Source organism: Squalius cephalus, assembly GCF_949319135.1.
Source record: "Squalius cephalus genome assembly, chromosome: 2".
Classification (NCBI taxonomy): domain Eukaryota; kingdom Metazoa; phylum Chordata; class Actinopteri; order Cypriniformes; family Leuciscidae; genus Squalius; species Squalius cephalus.
Genome location: NC_137123.1, coordinates 19,969,423 through 19,981,767, shown reverse-complemented (window position 1 = coordinate 19,981,767; position 12,345 = coordinate 19,969,423). Strand labels below are relative to the sequence as shown.

At 39.5% G+C, this 12,345-nt stretch overlaps 1 long non-coding RNA gene across 1 annotated transcript in view; it reads left to right on the top strand.

Moving 5' to 3' along the window:
* Window positions 1–878: 878 nt before the first annotated feature.
* Window positions 879–12,345, top strand: part of LOC307148824 — a 42,993-nt gene continuing 31,526 nt past the window's right edge. The window contains exon 1 of the long non-coding RNA XR_013819489.1: window positions 879–891. This is a non-coding gene — a long non-coding RNA (uncharacterized lncRNA). The remainder of the gene's footprint in view (window positions 892–12,345) is intronic.

Genomic DNA, 12,345 nt, shown 5'->3' with positions numbered 1-12,345 from the left:
AAAGTCATAGCAGAGAGATATAATAACATAAATGTGCTGTTCATTGATTGCAGCAGGGAAACTCACTTTTACTCACTTTTGATAAAAATAATAAATGTTTCTTGAGCATCAAATCATCATATTAGAATGATTTCTGAAGGATCATGTGAATAATGCTGAAAATTCAGCTTTGCATCACAGGAATAAATTACTTTTAAAAATATATTTAAATAGAAAACAGTTATTACTGTATTCAAAATATTACTGTATTTTTGTATTCCAAATAAATGCAGCCTTGCTTGACTTCTTTCAAAAACATTAAAAAATCTAACCGACCCCAATCCTTTGAATGGCAATTGTGTACATTTTTACACAACTAAAACTTTAGTTGGAGTTTATATTTACCATAGGACAATGCTACATTTTTGAAAAGCAAAGAAGCCAATTATTGGACTAATAATGATCAAAACTCCATGACCTCTGCATCATGTTCCTTAAAGCTGTATCCTATGTTGTGCCAAATTACCATTTTTCATAGCTGTGAGATTATAATCTTGTTAGTCATGGTGAAATACTGTGCAAATGTACAGTCTGCTTGCTAGTGTCGGACCCCACCCTCCAACCCCCAGCCCCACCTCTTAAATTAGGCCCCTCCCCTTACACTCCCTGTCTAGTCATTACTTACCTAACCATCTGTCTGTTTAATCCCTATCATCAATGGCCAAGGGAATACTAGAAATCAAAGGGTCCTTTCATGATTTCACAAAACACCACAGCATTGGCTGAGCGGGGTTCTGTAAATATTTGCTGCCTTTCATTTGACGATGAATCGTTCCTTCAACAAGAGGGATTCGTGGGTAAACAGGGAGCATTTCTGGAGGACCCCGTGGCCCCGGCGAGTTTGTTTACAGTGTTTCTGCTGCCGATCATGCACTCCGATGTCCTTCCTGTTTCCCATGGGCCTCTGTTCCATCTCATCGTTCGGCCTTCCTCTTTCTCTATCTCCTCCTCATCGACCCGTCGTCCTTCCTCCCATCCCGTCTCACCACCTCTCGGATCTCCCATGTGCCGTGTCCTTCCTTTGATTTCTCGCCTCACTGCCATAAACATTCCTCCCCAGTGGTCTCCTTCAATTTCTTCATCTTTTGAGCATTTAGCAAACGGCATGACTTTGATAAAGCGTGTCTGGAGAGAACTGATTCAAAAGCAGACAGCGCAGGGTTGGAAAATATTTGCACCCTTATAAACACGCAAACATTCGGTTTATCCCAAGATACTGATTTAGCATTGGTGTTTGTTGTTCATGATGTTCATCCGTCACGGAAGTGTATGTTTTGCCCGAAAGAAACACCTGAAACACACAGATATTTCTTTTCTAGACGTTTACTCATTTAAACTATGTTAAAAAATATATATATTCAACAAACGCAAACATTCAGTTTATCCCAAGATACTGATTTAGCATTGGTGTTTGTTGATGATGTTCATCCGACATGGAAGTATATGTTTTGCCCGTAAGAAACACCCGAAACACACAGATATTTATTTTCTAGGCGTTTACATTTAAACTATGCTATATGAAGAGTTCAGATGCAAAAGCCTCTAAGTGCCATCTGAAATTTTCATGATCATTTTTATCAAGCTCGTATATTTAAGTTCAGTAATTTCACTTAATTGGCAATGAAAATGACCTATTAATAGTCATTTAAGTGAAAATGATCATTCTAGAAGAAAATTTCAGATGGCACTTATAGGCTTTTACATCTATATATATTCAGCAAACGCAAACATTCATTTTATCCCAAGATACTGATTTTGCATTGGTGTTTGTTGACGATGTTCATCCGAAATTGAAAAGGATCATGTTTTGCCTGAAAGAAACTCCTGAAATACACAGAATACACATACATTAAGAATCTAGAAAAGATCAGTGTGGTCTAAAAGCTGTCTGCATAATTATCTTCAATATATGATAATCATCATGGCTCTAAATATAACTTAATTTTTTAATCTTAAGTTTCAGATAAATAATGGCTGACAGATAACTGTTGAAATTTAAGTCAATATCAAAGCTAATATTTAGTTATATTTGGGTGTTTCAAACATGATGTCAATTTACCTGAATTCTGATTCAAAGTCTTAAAAATGTAGGTTCTTAAGGGCCCCATTGCTAACAGCCCACTGGAGAAACCAATAGACCCATCGGAGGAGACTCTATACCCCAGTGCACATCAGCCTCCATCGCCATCTGACACAGGATCATCGCCCCTGATACGCTGGGCCCCTGAGGGGATCGTGGAGAGCTAGTGGATTGGATCCCAGGGGTGTCCAAAATGAATCCAACCTAATTCAACCCCATCCGCACGCAGCGCAATTTTGCTGTCTGTTCAGCTCCACTGTGCTGTTTTTGAAATGGACCAAAGCTCACTTTCTTTTCCTATATGAAGCAGAGGGTCATCTATGAAAGAGATTTTTTTATTATTCATTTTCTATACATTTTCTATCACATACAATGAACATCCAAAACGCTGGGTGTCAAACTAAAGAAAAGCACATTTAGACATTCATATGTGCATGTTCACACAGATGAATTAAGTTAAAAAGAAGCAAAAGCCTGGACAAAATAAATATGGTGGGCATTGGAAGTGCTGAAAAGCAAATTCTTTGTGGATTAGTATATTCATACTTTACAGGTATATTGACAGTGACATAAGTCAGTGTGTCAGGCAACCCGAGTCGAGATCCTTTCCTGATCCTCCAACAGCTTACTGTCCTTAAAAAAAAAAAAAAAAAAAAGTATAATAAATCTTGGTGGAAATAAATGCTGTGATGTTATTTCCATTGAGAGGCACTTGCATTGACAATGCAAGAGTCCAGCACTCTGTAAAGTTTCCTCCAGCACATCCCGAAGACTTTCAGTGAATTTAAGGTCTGGATTCAGAGGTGCCAATTCATGTGTGAAAATGATACTTCATTCTCCCTCCCAACCATTCTTTCACAATTTGAGCCTGATGAATCTTGTCATTGTCATCCTGGAATATGGCCATGATGCGTCCTCCTACATGGTTGTGTAAGAAATGAAAAACTACACAGACAGCTGCATCTCAGACAGCGCGCCACTACAGGACTGAGATCTTGTCTTATCGCGCTTAAATGGACAAATACACACAAAATGACGTCAAAATGCCAATTAAATTTAAAATAAAAAGTGTTACGTAAACAGTAGGGAGAAAATCTGATGTGTGTCAGATCCGTGCGTTTGGTCTTGAAGTGACAGTAGCTTAATATACTTGCTATCTTGAGTGATTAATGTTAATTAAAGAACAAAAGAAAAAGTCTGCTCAAATCTGGTCTTGACTAAATAACTTTAGCTTTAATAGGATTAATATGACGGACTGCTGAGGCGATGAAGGAGTGGTGGGTCGAGGTGAGGGTGACGGGCTGACAGGACGAGGTGGCGGTGAGGGCCTGGAGGCCCGAGGTGCAGCCGGGGACTCGGCCTCACGCCAAGCTGGTGGAGGGGAAGCCCGAGGCGTAGAGGATGAGCCACATGGAGTGAGCGGCGGTTCAGAGCCGAGGAGCTGGATCACACCAGTGGTGCCGATGGATCAAGGGGACTGGCCGTGATCAGGTAAGTAGACGGGACTAGGAGGTCAGGCAGGGATACAGGCTGCAGGTTTCTGGACGGGACCGGCGAGGAGGATGAAGACTCAAGGGTGGGGACTTGGGAGGGAATTGGATCCGCAGACCACAGGTCTATAAGATCCAGGTCCGCTCCTGGCTCTGAGGTGGACTGACCTGCCTCGTCAACTCCGGGGTCTTGATGTTCTTCGGCTCTGGTTCCTCTATGATCTCCGTGGGCACCTCGGGCTCGCTGGCTGTGAGGGTGATGCTTCTGGAGCCCCCAGGCCAGGTACCCCAGCCACTTATGTTTTTCAGGGAGGAGAAGGAGTCGCAGTGCTGGTGAGTCCATTTTCTTTTCTTGACCTCTTTTCTCAAGAGGTCGGTTCTTCTGTAAGTGTGTGTTGTAGTTTAGGGCACAAGACGAAGATAAGGGTATAACACAATGTTTACAGGGAGTATAAACCAACAAGGGACTGAACAGAACAGGGAGTATAAATACACAGGGTGAAATCAGGAAACTAACAAGACACAGGTGGAGGAATATTAACTAATCAGGGATTAACAAGAACAGGTGCAGACAAGACAGAACAGAATTGTGACAGACCTACCTGAAATCTTTTTATTTCATTTGTACCTTTTTTTGTGTATTTATTTGTGCTATCGCTTGTAATTTGTCGATTACTTCTTATTTTATTACTGACTGTTTACTTGTCTTTATTTAACATTATTTATTAAAAAACATATAATTTTTTTTTTTTTTAGCTCCTTAGCGTTGAGCCCTGTGTGTTTATATATAGAGTCCCTTTTAAGACCTGCCTCTTTTGTTATAAAATAAAGTTACAAAATCTGTTATGGAGAAAAAACTAAATAATGTATACTCCGGACCACCAGGAATGTCGCTTGGCCCATCTTAAATCTCAAAGCTGTAGCCAGGCGTGGTGCGACGTCATATTACAACCATTGCAGTGTCCGTAGATCATGGCTTAAGCCGCCAGAACGTAGGTAAAGGTGCTTACGTGCAGAGCAAAACTGGAGTACGAAAACTTGGGCCAGTCTGGTTCTGCTCAAACAGTTTATGATCTTCACCGGATAAATAAACACAGTTTAAGGTGTTTACACGACCCTAAACGGTTATTAAACGGCATAATCGGTGCATGTAAAAACACTCAGTGTGCTCAGCTCACCTTTACCCAAGCGCATTCCACCTTACGACCCTGTCAAAAACAGCACACAACTAAGCGTCTGAAAAGCATTTTTTTGCACGGTAAGTGACAGAATCAGAAATCACATTACGGGAATCTTCCTCTAATCTGAATATTCCAGGACTTTCTTTCCCCCATTTTTAACGAGGGTACAGTGTGTATTCTGGGAGGATGAGTGTCTGGCTGATGCTGGTGATTTGTTGGAAGGCTCCATTGTCCCATGTTAATGATGTCCCTTTGTGAGAGATGGGGATGAGGGCTGAAGACGTTGCCCGTGGTAAGGGAGCGGGCGGCTGAGGGTCTTAGTGTGACTGGCAGCTGGAATAATCCTCCCTTTGTACCCTCTGAGGGGCTCTACGAGTGTGCCCCATCGCTTCAGACCAGCCAGATGGAATCACAGAGAGCGAGCGACAGAAAGTATTCAAAGCCACACAAAAGCCTTCAGGCCAGACCACGTTTAGCTTATCTTAGGTTTGCTTTTCGCGTGGCGCGGCGCTCAAAGTCTTTGGTCGGTTACGGCAGTGGCGTAGTCAGTGCGGTCGGCCCGAAGCGTGCCAGAGAGCCCTTTGATTGGAGCGTGTCTCTTTGTGGACTCAACTCCTTAGTAAACCTGTGGTAACTCAAACCATCCAACACACTGTATTTATTTACGCTACAGGCCTCAGAATGATATACAAGTGTGTTTTACAAGAGTTATATAAGAGTTGTTCTGTTTTAGTTCGGTTGACATGGATTCCCTCCAATTGTGTTTGGCTTGGCCATGTGATGTGGTTCCTTCCCAGCAGTCTGTGCAGTTACGGCTCGAAAATGTCAAAGATGACTCTCCGGCAGAGACGCAACAGCAATTGCACATTCTGTTGGCGGTTTCGCCCATCATTAGATCTGAGGAATATTTGGGATCACCATTGTTTGTGCATGGCAAGCAATCTATCTTGATGTTCATATTTAGATTGCAACCGAAACCCCTAAAACTCCTAAAACATATTATGATCCCCCTGAAACCCAAATGTAGATGGCAGCTCTTTGATTTCCAGTGAATGAGCCTCCTCACTCCAAACTTCAAATGAGACATTAAGCAAAGGGATTTGATGTGAAACAAACTCCATTGATCTTCTAGCTTTCTTCTTAATTTTTGACGAAACTGTTGGATTAGCACCAAAAACTTTTCGAAAGCCTTCAAAACAGTCATTAATTCCAGCTCGGTAAATCCAGTTCCTGTGCCGAATGCTGTTGAATGCGGTGGAATCCCCTCAATTCAAACATAATTTCCCAAAACATTGAGATACACGAGTTCCTCGCAAGCGAGCTAATCGTTTGCTCAAATGGCAGATGGGAACGATTATATATATTTAGAATCAAACATACAAACAGAGAAGCTCAAAATGAACGCTAATACACACTTTATCATGGAGAATGTGAACAAAACGTCAACATATCCATGCGTTTTAACATAATCTCACCAAATCAGAACGAATCTGCATATTGTGTCTGCCGAAACAGACCGTCCGAGTCATGAATGGCTGTTTTGGGGTATGAATCTATTGCCTGTTGAATAAATTGGTCAGAGAAAAAAGAAAATAAGGGTTGAGAGATGTCTTGCTTGAGTGTACAAATCCCACTGAAGGGGCAACAGTAGCTTTGAAATGAGACTCATTCTTCTGTGTGTGTGTGTATGTGTGTGTTTTGCACATGTATAATGAAAAGCAGTTAGTGAGTGGACCATATCCTTTGCCCTGAGTGGCTCTGGCGCAGGCTCTCTTAATTTAAGAGGGGATTAGGCTTGTGGAAGAACACTACACCCTCCCTCTCTAATTGGAGACGGCTAATAGCTGGACTCCTTGAAAACTGAGCCTTTTATCTTCCCAAGCTGAAACGGACTTAAAACATAGAAAGAATTACAATATATCCATCCGAGCATCGCACATGATTTCGCTGGCTGAGCTCCTAAGCACCCGGCGTAGCTTCTCGCTGAATTCGTTTGAATGCACATTGACTCGTGATGATGTCAAAGACCCGATGGGGCCACTGTGATGTCATCAGCACAAATCATAACTGGCTTTATGGCAGCGGTTCTCAACTGGTGAAAATAATAAGCATCATTACATATGTTTTACAGCACAAAACATATTGGTCACCTTGGAAGAACCTGTGTTTAATGTAGACTGTGTCATATTTCCTTATACATAGTAGAGTTTTTTTTTTTTTTTTTTTTCATGGTTTTCGAAGATGTCGTACTTTACAGGTCACGCAACCTGTCCATGTTTGCATCTGCTTAATTTAACACATTTCTTTATTGCGATCCACCAAATGAAACTCAGTGCTTTTTGGGACAATATATTTCGATTGAAATATTAATTATTATTGAAATAAACTAAATCATCCTAATATTTAAAGAAAACTATTATAGTGCTATTCGTTTTTTTTAAGCGTTATTTTTTTTTTGTTGACGTTAAAATGGCAGAGCAACTACACTAATAAGATAAAATAAACAAAAATATATTATACACTGAAAACATAGATGTATTTATATTTTTTATTTAAATATAACTTAATTTCAATAAAATATAATAAATAAAGAGCAAATAAATATTACATAAAATAATCAATTAAAATAGATGTTTGTTTTTTTTTACATAAAAAGATTAAATAATATTTTATCAAATTAATTTTTTCTTACTTTGGTCACGTTCACTTATACTGACTACAGGCTGCCAAAAAAAGTCAAAATAGTTATGGTGACTAACATACTTCCAGATGGTAAAATGTATTATTATATTACAATTCAAATCTTGCATGTACATTTTTAAAATCTGTTTATTTTTTGGTTAATCAAGCTTCATCACTAGTTTTGATTACTTCCCAAACTACAACCACCAAATGTTTAATAAACAACAGCGAGAGCAAATGAAAAGGGATCATAAAAATTTCATAAAAAAACGCTCTCAAAGTTTATTTACATCCGTATTCTTTGAAGTACAACTGTCACAAGCTGGTCGGAGCCATTGGTTATGGATGCTGTCTTAAAATATGGCACTGATTCGACTTTGACGAATCAAAGGCCAGCATGATCATGGAGAAATCTGCGATATTCCTGCTGATGTTCCCTTTTAAACAGTCCTAGCAGTACAGCTTATATAAAACGTTGCTACCAAACTTTTTTTTTTTTTCCAGGGGAGGAAAACTTCTCGAATTCTGTGAACTGTACAACATCTCTGCGAGTCTCTCCAAGGGCCGAGCACTTCAAAACTCTCCTCAGAAGCCTTGTAACAGACCCAAACCAGCCTTAGAGAGCGCACACAGAAAAGAGAAGGAGAAGGAGAGAGGGGAGAAAAAAGAGAAAGCATGAGAAGCAAAGATCTGGGAGAGTAAAAGAAGCTCTAAGAAACTGTAATTGAAAGAAAAGGCCAAAAACTCTGGGTTTTAAAGCAACCTCTGAACAGATGAAACAAGCGCACAAGCGCTTGACTGTCCCCCCCCACTTTCCTTTCCCTTTTCTTGCAGCTTACTGAAATAAGGCATTTCTTTTTTCCATCTGATTGAGTGTAAGACTAAAAGAGGACTAGAGGAAGCGAGACCAGCTTGTGTGTGTGCCCACTAGCTTTTAGTCCGTAGCCTAATGAGTTCCTGAGGGAAGGGGTGCTGTCAATCATCCAGTGTTCCCTTTTTTCATCTCCCACCAACTCAGTCTGTACCGCAGAACTGAGGGGCATGACATAATTAGAGATCACTAAGTTACCACAACTTTTCCCTCTTTATAACAGGCCTACATTAACCATGGGGAAAAAGCGCTATGATGTGATCAATTACATGATGTCCAGAGAAAAAGAAAAAAAAGTAGGTGTGTTGGTTTTATAGATGGATCCGCATCCTTTTTAACCTCTAAAAGTCATATGAATACAAAAAGCCTGAGGGTGCGAAAGTGAGAGAATGAGAGCTAAAGAGAGGGATATTATGATGTTTTCATTTGTTGTGCGCTAAAAGGGTGCCAGTAAGCAGCGAGTAACAAACAGATGGGAGGAGTGCTGATTGATGGGTCACGGGAAACAAAAACAAGACAGGGATTTGGAAACATCTGCATGTGAATGGAGCGCGCTTGAATACGCCGTCGCTGAAGAACAGACGCCGGCAGAAGCTCGGAGTAATTGCCGATGAGCAATATCAGAGAGAAAAGGCTCTAGCGGAGAAGACAAGAACATGTATAGCGCTGAAGAGGAGGTGTGTGAGACAACAGAGCGCATACATCATACCAACCGGCGTTCATTAAAGGAAAATTCGGTCTTTATTTACTCTCTCGCACGTCATTTCCTGCTTTCTGCTTCTGTGGAACACAAAAGGGGAAATTCTGAAGAGGATTGGGCAAAATTTACAACTGAGGAATTGTTCCCTTGAATTCATGAGCTGATATTTTTATAGAATTGACCCCACATTGAATTGAAATCGAATGACATCAAAAGTAAATTATTGAATTTAATGCTGCCTTCAAAATTAATATAACTTTTTTATTGATTATTATAATTCACTACAGATTTAGCGTGTTTACACGACAACAATGTACTAAAAACGGTAATGTTTTTCCTTTGCGTTTTTCTCGTACAGACGACAAAGTTGTCGAAAAGATCCCTGTTCACACGGATCCGCGAAAATGACTAAAAACGCTGTATTATTCATGCCAGGCCAGCAGTTGGCGATGTCATTTTGTAAAGAAACTACGAGCCTTTAGACTGAACATTTTCGTTTTCACGAATTCGCATTTGTGTAGTTCACATGGTGGCAATAATGGTAATTGGTTTAAAAAAAACTTGCACTTTGAAACCTGTTTTCAAAAGCTGTGTTTTCTGGCGTTTTCGTGTAAATTAATGGCCAAAATGCATCGTGTAAACGACCCCTTACTTTTCTCTCACTGATCTGTTAGATTATAGAAATTATATGATATCATCTAATATAAAAATCAGTGTTTCCACAATGTTTTAAATCGACACTTTAAAGACAGACCTTGAGCTACGAGGTTGTTTATCAATGGTATTTACCCCTGTTGAAGCTGTCAGTCCACATTATTTCAGCTTATTTTTTTAATAATCGTGTTTAACAGTGGGATTCCTGGTGAAAAACTACATTATCTATGATGCTATACAGAAAATGATGCCAATCAGAGTAAAAAAAAAAAAAAGCAACACGCTCCAAAATTGCTCTTTAGCTCCGCCCACTCCCAGGAAGCACTGCGAATCGAGTCGATCCACTGTCTCCAAATACTGAAATGTTTGTATATATATATATATTTTGCTATAAACTTAAAATATATTATATATGTTTTTTAATCAGCATTTATTAATGAGTAGTTTTATATTTCTTCATATTTTTTAATTCGATTATGCTGTTCGCAATGCTTCATTGGATTGTAGTTCTTTCCCTCACTAAAGCTGTTAAGTACAGTCTTGTACCTTAGAATTTTTGTCCAATTTTCAAAAATTTTTTTTGCTTCAAATCAAAGTTTGTAATCTCATGATTCACCTCGTAGCTGATATGTCTTGGTTCAAGGCTTATAACTCTTTAAAAAAGACTATTTTAAAATCCCTATGGAAAAATCCAAAACATTTAGGTCACTTTTTACTTGTAATGTTCTCTTAAAACACTTAAAATACCATTCACAATTGCATAAAGATTCAAAAATGAAACCTTTATATATGTTGTGCAAGGTTTAACTTGATGAGAAATCACTGTTACTTTTTAGAGCTTGACAGACACGGTCACTATGAACTCTCCTTGAATAGAAACGGTTTCTCATTGTGTTCAATATGGGGATGGGGGGGGGGATGGGGGGGGGGGGGGGCTAGAATGATATGAAGGTGAGAAAATAAAGAATTTAGTGTGAACTACTGGGCAGAAATTTTCATTGGAAAAGGAAATCCACGCAGGTCGTAAACAGGACTGAAAATGGCATGTTTAGCCTTGCAAGTATTCAAATTGTAAGCCAGGTCCCTCTTTGTGATAGTATCTCGTCATCCCTTCGCATGAAGAATGTATATCAAAATCGTTTTTGATTAAACAGCATGGGCCAAACATACATCGCCCCCATTAAGAAGGAAACTCACAGCTTTGGGTTAATTACCCCACAATGCAACGGCTGCGTTGATCATCTTCGTCTCTTGTGAAACTCACTATGCGCTCCGGCAGCCAGGCCATGGCGGTGCCAACAGGAGGAGGAGTGTGCCAGCCTGTGAAAGGGTTGAGTGCGGTTGACCCCCATGGGTTGTGTGGGCATTGGACTCAGATCAAAGGCATGGAGCAGCGGAGAGAGGAGGAGGTGAACAGCTACGGTGAGGGTGGGAGATGTGCCAACTCGGATTTGCATCCCTGGAGACGGAGAGAGGGGTGAGACAGAGAGACAGACAGAGAGAGATACAGGATTTCTATCTCTCTCATTATTTGCTTGCTCATGATAAACCCAACGATGCAGTGCAAAAGGTGTCATGGTTTATTTGAATGAGAACTGGTCAAATTGGGTTATAGTGTGCTGAAAGCCGTCTACATTTTCCCAAGTGTCCAAACTGTTATATAAAATCAATGTGGGATGTCTTAAAGATTATTAAAGACGGCTTATCTGCCTTGTATAACCACCTCTTGCTTAGCAGGGTTTGCATCCTTTAGGAAAGAAAATTCACAAATGAGATTTCTTTCTAAGTCTCCCAGACAGCAATGACATTAAATGGAGAGAAACTTATGCTTAAGTCCTTAAGGTCTCCTTTTTCTCAGTTGTCTCTCCTATTCTCACATTTTTAAAGAAAATATGCCTCAGATTTACCTACTAATTTAACATCAAATACTTCCCAGTAATCAAATAATCTAAACTACTATCTACATTTTTTTTTTTCCAAAATAAATAAATATTTTAAAAACGAAGATTTATTTTTCTATAATCTTTATGTGAAAGCACAATGAATAAGCAAGTTGTAAACAGAACTGAAAATTGGCATGTTTATCCCATTTTTAGTCAGGTAGATGAAGAATTTTTAGTAAAAAAAATAAGAAAGAAAAGCCAGAGCTTTGGGTTACTTACGGCAAATTGAAATACATTTTACAAAGATCAAATGAATTTTGAAATAAATAAATGAATAAATAAAAAAAAACTGAAGAAAAATACTTTTATATAGCTTTACAATCTTTATGTCATTTTTTTTTCTCTTGGGGACTTTTAGGAGAAACATCTGAGACCATAATTACCTATAAAAGAGCAAAACTTTTTCCTCTGAGAGTCCTTTTAATGAATTCATCCACTCATTTCACTTCTTCAACACTCACAGCGGGAGTATTATTCACTCATCTGATCACTATTTGATCACTGCCTCACTATTTTCCTCCTAACCCGTTCTCCGCTGCTCCCCTGTTCACCCACCTCCACACCTGAGTTTGACATCAAGGCCTCATTTAGTGTCAACTTGTGTCTTCTCTTTAATGATGGAAGGATTAGTGTTGAGCAATTGCTGGGTGCGCACACACACATGTACACTCACATTCCCGCTGCGAGTGTCTTTTTAAGAGACTG